The following is a 14,978-nucleotide window of genomic DNA, read 5'->3' as shown; positions in this document are numbered from 1 at the left end:
ATGCTCTTAGTTAGTCACATTGGTGTACATCTACTGGATGTTTCACTGACATAAGTAATGAGCAAAGGAAGATATATCAAATCTTGTTTTATTACTGCATAATAAAGCTCTTATATGACGGCAGAGAATTTAATACTCATTGTACTACTTACAGGGCACTGGGAAAAAGCAAACAGTAAAAGCAATTACTGAGAACTAGACTCAATCAAAGGGTAGCCTCATTCTTTGTTTTTCCCATTCATTACTTCTGCTAGTCATTCTTTCTTAACATGTTCTTTATACACACAAGCTAATATTACAAGCTTCATTAAACCTATTATCTGGTTTGGGTAAAAACTTCCCAGTTTATGGTAGGATACAGTCATCATTGTCCTCGTCAGCTATTTATATATTTCTATTTCAGTACCTGAAATATGATCAAAATTTTCTTATCTTAGAGAAGCAGGCTGTCGCTGTGATTCATAAGTGTGGTAGGACTGGATTTCAGGAACAGGAAGAGTGGTTGGATAGGCATGTAAATGATATATATCTTGGTCAGTAGGATCACAGTATAACTTTATGCCCTCAAGAATAACATCTTCAGAACTGCCAATTGCCTCAGACTTTTTTTTTTTCCAGTTTTCCATTGTCCTTCGAGGACGATGCTTCAAAATAGTAATGAAAAGTGGGTCAGTGAAGTTTCATAATTCCATACACTTTTATTTTAGACAGAAGTGGAGTTACAGATCGTTTTATGTGACAGTCAATCCTATCTCTTCCTTATAGCCTCATCTTAGCTATGGGACATAGATTTGTTTCAAGTACAAGGATGAGTCATGGCTGCTTAGTATGCTCTTTCATAAGGAATAAGATCTATCTTCAGAAATAAAATAAGTTTCTTAAAGATTCACCATTCTTAGCCAGAAGACTAGCTGGCCAAATAGAGCACTTCTATATATATATATATGTATATACATATATATATATATTTTTTTTTTCTCTAGAATAAATGCCTGCATAGAGGGTATACACTACTATTACTTTCCATAGTGGAGTTACTTCACACCTGTAGGATTTTTTCAGACTTTTCCATGACAATGCACTAGATCCATGGGTAAATCTGGGTCCAAGAGCATGGAAATTTTGGATTTAGGCAAAGATAGATACGTGGCATACTCTCACAGAAGCCTAAAGCTGTGTGATGGAGAATACTGCTGAATACCAATGTTGTGCAGTTGAGGTACATGCTGGCTACCCCACTCCCCAACACAAGATCAGCAGGGATCTTTTTTAGTAAAGAATAGTATCAGCCTAGCTCTCTGAAGTGCCTGAATGACTCCAAACTAAAAAAGAGATTAAAGTGCAAAATGAAAAAATATACCAAATAAATCAGTGCTCACTTTGATAAACAAATCTAGAAAGAGTGTCACAGAATATTTGCCAATCCTTTGCTTTATTCATAGTGACTGAGATGAGTAAGGTGTGTAAATTTTTTGGTAGTAAAATAAGAACTTCAGTTCTGGTACTATGGTTCTCTAATACAAACATCTGCAAGATTTTTCACAATTGCAACTGGTACTTCTTACTAATGCTCAGATTTCTGATCAGAATTCATTTTATCCAGGTGTTTGTGCCAGTTACACAGATTTGGGAAGTTGGTACTGAGAGTGCATAGCATATAATGAAAGATAATGTTAGTAGTTGACTGTATATTTAAGAAAAGTCTTCTTTGGCATATGTTTAGATTTATTTATGTTTTTATAATTTTCTATGTTACTTTCTCTATGCATATTTTTATAACAAATCCTTAACTTGTTACTCAAAATGTTCATGCACACAGGATCATACTGTGATCTTCATGCATACAGGTCTTCAGAAATGTATGACTGTAAATATGTATGCCACTTTAAAAATATATAAAGTTCCTTACCTCAGGAGCCAAACTCTAATGCAGACAGAAAACAGTTTAAATCAAGAATAGATAAATAGAGTAGTTAACAGCACTCATACTGGAAAGTTCTTTGAATGATCTTGATTCTTGGTCAGAATTTATAGAGGATGATTTTTCTCAGAGAATGAGTATGAAGCTGTTCAAAGCCTAAGGGTCATGAGAGGAATTAGTTCACTAGTAGTGCAAATAAAGGAGACAGTACAAAAGAGGATTGTAAGAAATACACATCTCAATGGTGTAAGTGAGAGAAAATAAGAAAAAGTATAGAGACAGAAAGGAAACTGGAATGTCCAACTGGTCCAGTGCAGGATGTCACAATAATGAGCTCTTGTTTATGTAAAACAAAAACGTCAGAAATCACCATGTGACACCAGAATTGTCAGTCCTTTTTTGACAGTCTCAAAGTCGGTATATGTTGACTGCTTATTTTTGTTGCAGTAGAGGGAAAGAGATTCTGGCAATTTTCAGAGTTAAGAATATTCTGCTGGACAAAATAGTATAATTTGTGAGTACACAAACGTGAGCACACTGAGGAAAAAAAATGTTTCATTATTTCATCAAGAGCAGTTATTTAAACATATTCCCTTAAGGAATGTGTGCAGGGTCTCCAAATAAAGATCACAGGAGATGCTAGTACCAGAAGTAAGTGTTAATATCAATTAACTGTAGCTCATTCTGAGCTACATCTTCAGGTCCCTTTCATGTACCTAGCAAAATAAGAAATGTAATTCTAGCAAATGGCTTATCTCAGTCTAAAGCTGGCATCTGAAGCAGGTCAGCTGCCACAGGTCAGTGCCATGAAATCAACCATTTTCCCCCCTCACCATAAGGGAAGTCCATGATCACCAGCTTACATGTGAATAAATATCTCTACGGTACCCATACTCAGTATATATTTTTTGAATGCCTACTTTGCTTTGTGCACTGCTGCAGCGTAGCTCCTTGCAGTGTTTCTTCCAGATACTAATTAAATTTTGCATTCAAATCCATGAAGATTTTTGGCAATTTTGCTGATAATCTCTGTACTTTTACTCAGCAAATTGGAAGGGATCCACAAGAATCACTGACACCAACTCTTGGCTCCATACAGGACTACCCATCGTACAAACCCTATGTCTGAGAGCAGTGTCCAAGCACCTCTTGAACTCCAGCAATGCGGGGCCATGACCACTGCCCAGATGAACCTGCTACAGTGCCCAACTGCCCTCTGGTGAAGAACCTTTTCCTAATCTGCTATCTGACCCTCCCTTGATGCAGCTCCACGCTGCTCTCTCAGTCCTACCTCTGTCACCAGAGAGCAGATATCAGCACTACCCCTCCACTCCCTCATGAGGAGCTGTAGGCCATCATGAGTCCTTCCTTCAACTTCCTCTTCTCTGAGCTGAACAAACCAAGGGACTCTAGTTGTTGCTTATACATCTTGCCTTCTAAACAGTTCACCATCTTTATTACCTTTGGAGGCTCTCTAATACTTCTATGTTCTTCTTATATTGTGGCAGTCAAATCTGCACCCAGTGCACAAGGTGAAGCTGCACCAATACAGAGTAGAGCAGGATAATTCCTTCCCTTGCCCAGTGGCAGTGCGAGGCCTGATGCACTCCAGTTGGCTCCTTTGGCTGCCAGGGCACACAGCTGACATGAGTCAACTTGTCAACCAGAACCCTGAGATCTCCTTCTGTGGGACTACTGTCCTTCTCATCCCCTAGTTTCTGTACGTATATGAGGGGTTGCCTCATTAGAAGTGCAGAATCTGGTACTTGCTCTTGTAAAACTTCATGCTTTTTGTGATTGCCCAGTCCTCCAATTTGTAAAGATCTTTCTGCAAGGTTTCTCTACCCTTAAGAGAATCAACAAGTCCTGCTAATTTAATGTAATCTAAAAGCATACATATTAACATAAATATAAGCAAATAGAAAAAAAACAATTTTCAAAGGTTATAAAAATAAAACTTTTTTTATTAAGATGTAATAGCAGAATCTTAAACAATTTAAAATTCCTTTGATCACATTCATTTAGAAAGTTAGAAGATTAAAAGTCTTAAATGATAGCCTTACAGATAGCAGGAATTCCATGATGATCACTTCAATCTATGTGAGGACTGCTCCAAAAGTAATGGCTCCTTATGTTGGGCCATGACATCAGAGGCAGATGGTGGTGATACGGTAGGTGCAGTTGAACCTTCCTACCAACATTCCATTACATTTTGTTGTCATGCAACAGACAGCAGCAGGAGAGGCAGTCTGACCAAATGGCCTCTGACATGGAAGAGCAGATGAAGTAAATGTGTGTCACTGACTTCCTCCCCGAGGGGAAAAAAAAAAAATAAAAGGTACCCACTGACATTCATCAATGCTTGCTGAATGTTTATGGAGACCAAACAGTGGATGTGAGCTGTAAAGTGGTGCGTGGTACATTTCAGCAGTGGTGACAGTGGAGCATCCCTACTGTTGCAGATATTTACAATCATGGTATACAGTCACCTGTTCATCACTGGTGAAAACGCATAGCTAATGGTGATATCGATGTTGAAAAATAGTATTTTATAACTGAGAATTTGCTCTATCAAAGCGTTATTTTGTCTGTTATAGTTTCCATGGAAATAAGGACACATTACTTTTAGAGTGACTTACATAGTTTGGATGTTGTACACTCTTTTTCCATAATGTTCTGCACTGAGAATGACCTCCCACTGATCGCCAGCCAGACACTGAGTGACTGAACATTACACACTGGGTACAACCTTGCAACTATTCCCTTGTCCATTGAATAGTCCACCCATCAAATACATATCTCTTCAATTTGGAGAGAAGGATGTTGTCGGGGACCATGTCAAAGGCCATGCAGACAGATGACATCAGTAGCTCCTCCCTCATCAATTGATGCAGTTATGCCATCGTAGAAAATCACTTGTTTAGGCAAGACCTGTCTTTGGGGAAGCCATACAGGCTGTTCCACATCACCTCCCTCTTCTCCATGTGCCTTAGCATAGCTTTCAGGAGGATCTGTTCCTGAAACCTCCCTTGCACAAAAGACAAGCTGACAGTTCAATAGTCCCCCAGGTTGTCCTTTCTACCCTCCTTAAAAACAGGTGTGTCATTGCCATTGTTCCAGTCACTAGGGTCTCCACCTGATTGCCACTGTTACGTTTTCAAATACCATTGAGTGGCTTGACAGCTACTTCAGTCAATTCCCTTAAGGCTCTGAGGCCCATCTCACTGGAACCCCCATATATCTTAGAAATCCATCTTCTATGACTCCTTTAACTTGAGGCCCATCTCACTGGAACCCCCATATACCTTAGAAATCCATCTTCTATGACTCCTTTATCTTTGAGGGAAGATTCCTAGTGGGTTTTATTGAACCACCTGAAAAGTTGAAAGTTGACTTTCTGAAGTTTTAGCATCCTGATTTTATTGCTTATATCCCTCATAAGTATGAGCTCCATTGCGACATGATCAATGCAGTCCAAGCAATATCTAATCCTGATGTCACCCATCAGTTAACTTACATTGGTGAGCAACAGATCCAGCATCACATTCCCCTCGTAGGGCTGCACTGTTCTCACAAAGAAGCAAAATTGTTTCTGAGAGGTTCTTAACAGTACCAGAAAAAGAAATTTGCAGAGAGATCAGTAGAAAGAAGAACTGAACTCAAAGTAGCCAAAGTCCAAGAAATGCTCTCTTTTCTGTGGCTGGTTCTTGTAAAAGCCTAGAGTAGCTCTACCATGGGTCCTCCCCTTCTGGTCACAGGGGGAGCACAAGTGTAAACAATTTGCCTATGCTCCCTGGTCCCACCAACCCTTCACCAGGTGCTCAATCACCAGTTGAAGCTGTGACCAAACAGCTCCCCTGTAAGGTGTCTGTTACTCAGCTCAGAGATTTATCCTTAATGCATTCCAGAAACCTCCTGGATTATCCACAGCTTGCTGTGATGCTTTTCCAGGGGATGACAGGATGGTCGAAGTCCCCCAGCAGGGTGAAAACTTGTGTTTGTGATGTCTCCTGTAGCTGAAGGAAAAAGGCTTCAACAGATAGCCTGTAGTAGGTATCAAGCACAAGGATCCCTCTTTTTTGGTCTCAGTCTTTGTCTCTCACCCATAAGATTTTGACTTGCTCATGGTCATTCTTCCAGGACAGCTTTTCACGCTATTTCTTTATTGGTGCAGAAGGAATGCCTCCTCTCCTCCTTCCTTGCCTGTCAGCTGATAGCCATTGATAGCTGCACTCCTATCCAGGTTTCAATGACTGCAACAAAAAAAGCTGAGCATAGAAGCTGCTGTGTAGTGTTGTGTCTATTAGCTGTCTCTGTTTGCTGCATTCAGGGCATGCTTTGAAAGAGGAAGCAAAGTTAAATAACTCAGTATTACTTGTACAGTCCAATAATGTATATTTTTTGAGTAGGAGGGGGTCTTCTGTTCTGTGCTTTAGTGGAGTATAGTACATCTAGATATAAATAACCCTATTGTCAAGAGATTTATTTAAACTCCTTATCACAAAAGGGGTTTTTCATCTTCTGCATGAGCAGAATGCCTGAACATTCTGCATTTCCTGACAGTTATAAAAGTTATGCAGAAGACAGCATTGAGAAACTCCTCTCCCATACTGAACAACTTAGATGGTTTCTCTTAAACAGACCATTATTAATTGTCTTCAGAAATATTTCAGAAGATTGATTCATGCATAAAAATGCTTTTAGTCAAGGATTTTCTCTGCTTAAAAAGCTTTATAATTTTCTTCTTGAAGAAAGATCTTTAATTACATTGAAGCAATAGAGTGGAATTTATGCATATATTGTAATTATGTACCAGTAAAACTGAAAAGCTCTTCGTTAAAATCATGTGGAGAAAAATCAGAGACATGCCAGAACTTCATTACTGAGAACTTAAGAGGAATTGTGTGGTGGCTTATTATCAGCATTACCTAAATAGAAGGGCACTCTACATATTGCATATGTTGACATAATATTTTAGATTAAAAAACACACTGATTTTGAGAAAACAGAAGAGGATACAAATTAACTCAGTTAGTTAAGCCAAAGAAATTAATTCGACATAGTGATAATAGCACCTTGTTACCTATTTAGTAGACAAGTGTAATAATAAGCATGTTTTTTTTCTAATTTAAATTTTGTATGCATAGATATATATATGGAGCATACAAGATGAAAGATCAAGGTTAGTTCAACCGCAACCTAATTAAATCTAAGTGATCACCAGATTTTATAATTAGTTCATATAATAGTTCATAAGAACTACATGCTTAAAGCATGAGCAGAATATATGCCACACTTTCCGTTTAAACATAAGCCTTTGTGATGAAGCAGAGTTTTCTCATGCTGTAAACAAGAACAGCTGGTACACAGGCAGTCTTACAAGACACTGTAACAACAATACAATAGACTTATTGTTAGTTGTATGTTTGTGTATAAAGAAGTTATTCACGTTTTAAGCACAGAATTGCTGAGCACTTCTGGCCAAATTGCAGACCTTCATCAACAATTCCCTTGAAGTCACAAGCACATTACTTATTATTTTTTAGTGTTAGTCCATATTATGATAAAATATTTAAGTCTTATGAGAAGGGTGGGTTTATTCAATATGCAGCTGCTGACTGCAAATTGGTAGGAGGGAACTGAATAACATTTAATTTGATCAGATCAGGAGGATAATAGTAGAAGGTAGAAATGAGAAGGAAAATAACAGTATCTCCTTATAGTGAATTCCTTTGCTGAAACTCACATATGGCCAACTCCTGCAATTCATCCTTTGCTATCAAGTTCCTTTATATTATAACTCTTCCCATAAAAATAGATAAAAAATAGAAAGGATATTACTGCATATTCTAAGTGAACTAGCTCATTAAACATGAAGAAATGTGACAGTGATTTGATCATGGAAAGTTCACAACGTGATTTGTAGTTGTGTAAAACATCTAGTTAATTATTTGTTAGATAAAAAAATTTAGCATGCATATAAACAACATTCATAATTTCTTAATATTTTCAATATTTCATTTTTTCTTCTATCAGTAACTACTTGCAATGACAGGCAATTAATCACTTTTTTAGGATGACTTTGAAGTAAGTCACATATGAATGGAAGGGACTTCCTCTGTCATCAGGCCTAGTCTTGTTACAGACAAAAGTCTCATGTAATCTGGTACTTAAACAGATCTAATTTGATTTTAAACTCTTACGATTTCTTATCTAAACAATTCCTATGAGAAAACAAACAAACAAATAAACAAACAAAACAACAAAAAGCCACATTGTTATTTCTAGTTCAAAGGTTAAAGGATTGAAGGATCACAGAATTGTAGGGACTGGAAGGGACCTCCAGAGACTGCCTACATCAACATTTCTGCTAAAGCAGATTCCCTACAGTAGGTTACAAAGGAAAGTGCCCGGGCAGGTTTTGAATATCTCCAGAGAATCCACAGTCTCTCTCATCAGCTTGTTTGGGTGCCTTGTAACCTTCAACGTAAACAAGTTTTTCCTCGTGTTCATATGGAACTTCCTGTGTTCCACTTTGTGGCCATTGCCTCTAGTTCTGTTGCTGGGCAGCATCAAAAACAGCCTCATCAATTTGTCTCCTACCCATTAGATATTTATAAGCATTGATAAGTTTCTTCACCTCAGTCTTCTCCAGGTTGTACAGTACAAAGTTTCTCAGCCTTTCCTCATAAAGGAGATGTTTCAGGCCCCTCATCTCTGCTGGACTTTCTCTACAGAATTACCTGTCTCTATTGAGCTGGGGAATCCAGAACTGAACCCAGTACTCCAGATGTGTCCTCATTGTGGCAGAGCAGAGGAGGAGAAGAACATCCTTTGATCTTCTTGCCAAGTTCTTTTTAGTACTCCCCAGGATACCATTGATCTTCTTTTACACAGGGACAAATTACTGATTCATGGTGAACTTGTCCACCAGAACACCTAAGTCCTTCTCCACTCTCCAGCAGGTCAGACTCTAATCTGTACTACTGCATGCAGTTATCACTCCCTAGGTGTAGAACTCTACACTTGCTGAACCTCATAAGGTTCCTCTCTGACTAGCTCCCCATTTGTCCTCTGAATCCTGCCCATTTGTCTCAATGAATAGCAGCACAGCTTTCTGGTATGTTAGCTACTCCTTCCCACTTTGTATCTCTAGCAAACTTGCCGAGAGTGCATTCTATCCCTTCAAGTCATTTATGAAGATGTTAAACAAGACTGGAGAAAATACAGCTTCCTGGGGAACACAGCTACAGGCCTCCAACTAGACTCTGTACTCAAGTTGCGCCCAAGGGAGATTCAGGCTGGACTTTAGGAAATACTACTGAAAGAGTGGTCAAGTGCTGGAATGGGCTGTCCAGGGAGGTGGTGGAGTCACTGAAGCTGGAGGTGTTCGAGGAATGTTTAGACATTGTGTGAGGGATGTGGTATAGTGAGAACTATTGGTGATGGGTGGATGGTTGGACTGGATGATCTTGTCGGTCTTTTCCAATCTTAGTGATTCTATGATCACAACTGTCTGAGCTCTGCTAATCAGCGAGTCCACTTCACTGTTCACTTACCTATCCCACACTTCCTAATCTTACCTTTGAGGATGCTGAGGGAGACAGGGACAAACGCTTTTCTGAAGTCAAGTTACACAGCATCACTGCTCTCTCCTCATCTATCCAGCCAATCACAGATAGCTATCAGATTGATGATTTCCCCAGGGTAAATCCATGTTGACTACTCCAGATAACCTTTTCTTCCACTTGTTTGGAAATGACATCAGAATAAGTCATTCCATTGTATTTATCCTTACTTAACTTATACCAGTTTCTAGTAACAGAAATTAGCTGTGTACTTTTTTTTCTCTGAGAAATACTAATATTTTCTGAGAAATCAGCAGTAGAGCTTTTTAGCTTTTGTGTCTTTTTTTTTCCTGAAAGAAATTAGTGACCTTTAAACTGTTCCTATAAATTCATCTAATAATCTTTAGTCTGGTTTCATTTTAAAGCATTTTTTCTTGAATATGAGCTATCAAAACTGTGTACAGTATCTCACATGAGTTCTGTGAGAGCTTGAACAATGTTGTCAATCTTTTATAGAAAACATTTGAGACATAGAAAAGTGTATTTTACTTTTTTTCATGATTTCATCATCTTTGTGAATCATAGACATCCTGCGATTGACTATCATGTGTAAGTTTCTCATCCTTTCAGTTGTATTCTGCAAATAACACTTTTTCTGTAGACATTGTTAGTCCTAGATACATAACACTGCACTTCTATCCCATTCCTACCATCTCTTTCTTCAAGGTTGTATGGGAACTGCTGAATCTCGGCCTGAACCTCTGATTAATCACCTGAGGTGAGCAATGAGTCAGCCATGGAAGCACAGGTGAAGGCAATTGACCTGTGCTGCAAGAAGGGGTAGAGCCTGGCTCCACCTCTCCTAGATACATTTAAGAGCTGACTGCCAGTGGGGAAGGATCTCTCCTGAAGATACGCTCCACTGGAGTCTACTACACGAGCTCAGGATAGGGTGAGTGTCCTTCTTTCCTGCTCTACCATAATAATTATTATCAGCCAAACTCCTGGATATACCATATCATCTGTTTAATCATTGATTGTACCACTATATCATCTGTTTATTCATTGTTTGTACAATTGGTGAGCCAGGCCAAACATATTAAGGCCTATGAACTTATGAAAATCCAATTTGCTCAAGTTCTCCCTGACCTGGTCCTCTTTCGTACAAGGTACATCTTCCTTCATCCAGCCTTTCATCCTGCACTCTGAGACCTGGGATTCCCAAAGGCTAGTCTTCCTGGTAAAGACTAAGGGAAAGAAGGCATTCAGTATCTCAGCCTTTTCAGTGTCCTGGGTAACAAGGTTTCTTGTTTCCTTCAGGAGAGGGCTCACGCTTCTAGTTTTTCTTCTGTCACTGCAGTACTTGTAGAAGCCCTTTTAGTTGCCCTTGATGTTTCTGGCCTGATTCAATTCTGAGCTTTCTTTTTCATAACTTGATCCCTGGCTGCTTAAACAGTGTCTTTGCATTCCTCCCAGGTTACCTATTGTTGCTTCCATCTTTTTTTGTGTGTTTAAGTTTGGCTGAGAACACCTTATTGGTCCATGCAGGCCTCCTGGCACATTTGCCTGACTTCCTCTTCGTTGAGATGAGCTGCTTCTCAGCTTATTTTATCAAGAATTCCAACTGCGATTATCATAGTCATAGTGGGACTGGAATTATGTGTTAATATGTTTTTCACAAAGTATTTTCTGACAGAAATAGACTAAGCTGGAAGAGTAACACTACATACTGAGATCAGCTCAGGAATGAAGAGAGAGAAATTAAGAACTAATATGTATCTGCTCCTCTATTAGGAAAACATTTAAATAACCCTCACTTTTCCCAATCAGAAATTGTTAGCTGCAGCCAAGAGGAAAACGGGTTGAAAAGAATCATAGGATACATAGAGACAATGTTCCATGTAAACAAAAGAATTGGGGGGAAAAAAGTCCTGTTTATATAGCCAGGACATAACATTCTTTTGTCTGTCAGATAAACTCAATTTCTCAGATTTTTGATAAGATTTCTCATTATTAATTTGTAATAAAAGGAAGGTAGGTTTCTTTGGTATCTGCAGAAAATCTATAATGAAATGTTAAAGTAAATTGTGATTTACTTAGTACAGGCACAGCAGAGTATAAGTATCCTTATTATCTGCATCATAGTTTATCACAGTAAGCTATTGAAAGGAGTAAATCATAAATGCTGAAAATACAATGTGACTAACTCAACTCTCTTTTCATAGACAGGAGCCAGGAAAATATTTGCTTCTACTAAAAATAGTTGTGTTGGTATAGGTTGTACAATGTCTATTTGCTCCAGGATCTGCTTGAGCCTTCTGAAGTGGTCTTATAAAGCAAATGTTTTTCTTCTCTCCAAAAACTTGTGTATTCTGCTCTCACTATTCACTGCTCAGCAAGTCCTGTTCACCTGTAATGTAACATAATGTAACATAATAAATAGACCTGGTTAAAGGCCTTTCTCTGAAGTGTGTTAGAGGTTAGAAATAAGGATTCTCCAGAACTCTTTCTAACTTCACACAAAATGATCCTCAGGTTCACTGTATCTTGACATAAAGGTAAAAGTTCAGCCGCTTGTTCTCATAAATCTACTGATTCAGTTACTACACTTAAATATAATTTAAATTCTATCATTGCAAGCAAAAGATCTAGAAACTTTCATTTTAGAGAAAGGCTGAATATTTTCTTTGCTTCTAAAGCAATGCAATGCTCAATCACATTAAAAAAAAATACTAGAACATTTTATTTTATTCAAAACATGGGAACAATATGGAAGTTAGTTTATATATAACAGTTTCATGAATGTTCAATCTTATTCCACTGAGATTTTCTTATTTCACAAACAAGATTATTTTCTTTTTGTCCTGAAGAAATGTGTATGAGTTGCTTCTATGCAGGCTAAATATAGGCCTTCTTGTCTGACCTAGCGTAGATGCACTTCAGTGTTGATTATTGCTTAAAATATTGAGCTGCAAGCATAGCCTGGGTTTGTAGAGACCTACCATTGTCCATCATAAAAAGATGAATCCCCTGTTTAGAAATAGAGGATATTTCCAATGTTTCCCAGTCTTTGGTGAAGATGTCTTCTGCCTTGGAAACCTGTGTTTCTTCAGTTTGCTACTTTCTCCTAATCAAGTAGATGATTAGGAAATTATTTCCTTCACTCCAGTCATTACATGTTTATCTCTTGGCACGCTGTTTAAGAAATTGTCAGGCTACTGAAAAGCGCTCAAAAGAAATTGTAGATGGCCAAGGAACTGAGTTTCTCAGGTCATACTGTGCCTTGAGTCACCAGAATTAATTCACTACAAAAGACAGGTTGTCACTTGATAGCCAGGAGCCTTCTTTACAGTGTTATGTCTTTGCCAATGCTTGCTAAGACAAATACCATCAGCCTGAAGCTGGGATTTCAAGCAGGCATAAGTGGACCCCCAAAAGACAGTGCAATATCAGTGCTACATCTTGTGTTACTGTTTCTTCTTCCAAATTACATGACTAGAGTGATCTGGAAAAGAACGTGTACTTCTCAGGATTCCAACACTAGCAAATAATCTGTGCTTCTGAAGTGTTGTAAAAGTGCCTCGAGAGAAACCAGACATAACTTGCTCTTCAGGCACTGATACCTCAAAGCACGTCTCTCTGTCCCATGTCCTTGTAAACTCTGCAACAGGGACAAAAGTCTTCCAGGAGTTTCTGCTGACTGATGGAAACGTGTACACATTCTAGCAGTTTGTTAGCATGGAATTATAGATGTTAGGGAATATGATAAAAAGAGCAAGGTAATATGTCTAGGCTTCTGGTTCAGAATAGCAGCAAGGTCTCCAGGGAAGATTGGGAAATGCGTGGGAAGCATCCCACAAAGAGTTTTTTGAACTTGCTGCATGTCTACGCAGCCATTCACTATGTCTTATGTTAGATGCTGAATAAAATTAATCTTTTTCTTCAACTTTTACAGGACCTGGTCTTCTCTGAGCATATACAACAGTAGGATGATACATATAGTTGTGATAAGGACTTGGAAGTGGTTGGGCTTTGACACAAATCATTCTCAAGTGCAGAAAATCCAACTAGAATATGGGTAAGTGAAACTTATGTTCCACTGTGCTGAGGAATATATTTTACAAGTGAGGTACAGCAGAAAGTTATCGACTAGGGTACAAATATTATTTCCTTAATCTAGCCACACTAGTTAATATGCTGCCTGTTACAATGAGAAGAAAGAAAGACATCAGTGGCTTCAGGACAGGAGAAGAGACAGAAAAGATGGAGAAAAGACTCCAGGGTCAAGTAAGGAAAGTGGAAGAAGTATAAGTGCAGAGGATGTTATGGATAGTATTTTCCTCAAGGAACCAAATCAGCAAGTAGCAGGTGAGCAAAGGCGTTAGAAGTGCTTAATCTTACCAGAACTATGAGAATGAGAAAGATTACTCATTTGCATTCTATAGCTCAAAGTGTTATTGGTGTTATTATAATACTTTATAAACATTTTATAACCCTCTTTGCAACAGGGTAATAAAGTATGTCATCAAATCAATATCTCTATAAGCTGTGGTGGACCATGAAACTTTGTATTTAGATTACTCCAAGAGTAATGCCGCCTCTTTCATTATGTTGGCCCACAACATCAGGAGATGTTGGCAGTATGGCAGTAGAGGGTTAATCTTCTTGCCAGTATTCCTTTACATTTTGTTGCTATGTGACAGATGGCAGCAGAGGGGCAGTCTAACAAAATGGTCTCTGACATGGAAGTGTGGATGAAGCAAAGGCATGCAATTAAATTCCTCTGTGAAGAAAAAAAAAATCCATTGACATCCATCTGCAGTTCAAGAACGATAGGAAACTTTTGGAAGGAGTCTAAGAGAAAAACACAAATATGATGAAGGACCTGGAATATCTCTCTTACGAGGAAAGGCTGAGAGACCTGAGACTGTTCAACCTGGAGAGTAGAAGACTGAGGGAAAGAAACTTAATGCTTATAAATATCTAATGGGCAGGAGACAAGTGATGAGGCCGTTCTCTTTTTTTGTGCTGCCCAGCAACAGAACAAGAGGCAATGGCCACAAGCTGGAATGCAAAAAGTTCCATATGAACATGAGGAAAAACTTTTTTTACTTTGAAGGTTACAGGGCGCCTGAACAAGCTGATGAGAGAGACTGTGAGTCTCCTCTGGAGGCATTCATAACCTGCCCAGGCACTTTCCTTTGTAACCTACTGTAGGGAATCTGCTTTAGCAGAAATGTTGGTGTAGACTATCTCCTGAGGTGCCTTTTAACCCCTAAAATTCTGTGATTCTGTAATAGCAAATAAGTACTAAATGTTAACAACAAAAGTAAGAATTGCTATGCAACTAATCTTGGTACAGAAGGGTGAAAAAGACTTGCTTGTTTGGCATTCCAAAAATCCTGGCACCACGAACATGGCTGATGTGTCTAATGCTGGTGTTATGTGACTGTGAGAGCACAGTGTATAGTGAACAGCCATCTCTTCTT

At 38.6% G+C, this 14,978-nt stretch overlaps 1 long non-coding RNA gene across 1 annotated transcript; it reads left to right on the top strand.

Moving 5' to 3' along the window:
- The first annotated feature begins 10,386 nt into the window (after nt 1-10,386).
- Nucleotides 10,387-14,080, top strand: LOC109366115. The gene is made up of 3 exons (XR_002112211.1): nt 10,387-10,441; nt 13,445-13,567; nt 13,670-14,080. It is a non-coding gene; the product is annotated as an uncharacterized LOC109366115 (long non-coding RNA).
- Nucleotides 14,081-14,978: the final 898 nt, after the last annotated feature.

Source organism: Meleagris gallopavo, chromosome 2 (genome assembly GCF_000146605.3).
Source record: "Meleagris gallopavo isolate NT-WF06-2002-E0010 breed Aviagen turkey brand Nicholas breeding stock chromosome 2, Turkey_5.1, whole genome shotgun sequence".
Lineage (NCBI taxonomy): Eukaryota > Metazoa > Chordata > Aves > Galliformes > Phasianidae > Meleagris > Meleagris gallopavo.
The sequence above is the reverse complement of the archived record's forward strand: the minus strand, read 5'-3'. Positions and strand labels throughout refer to the sequence as shown.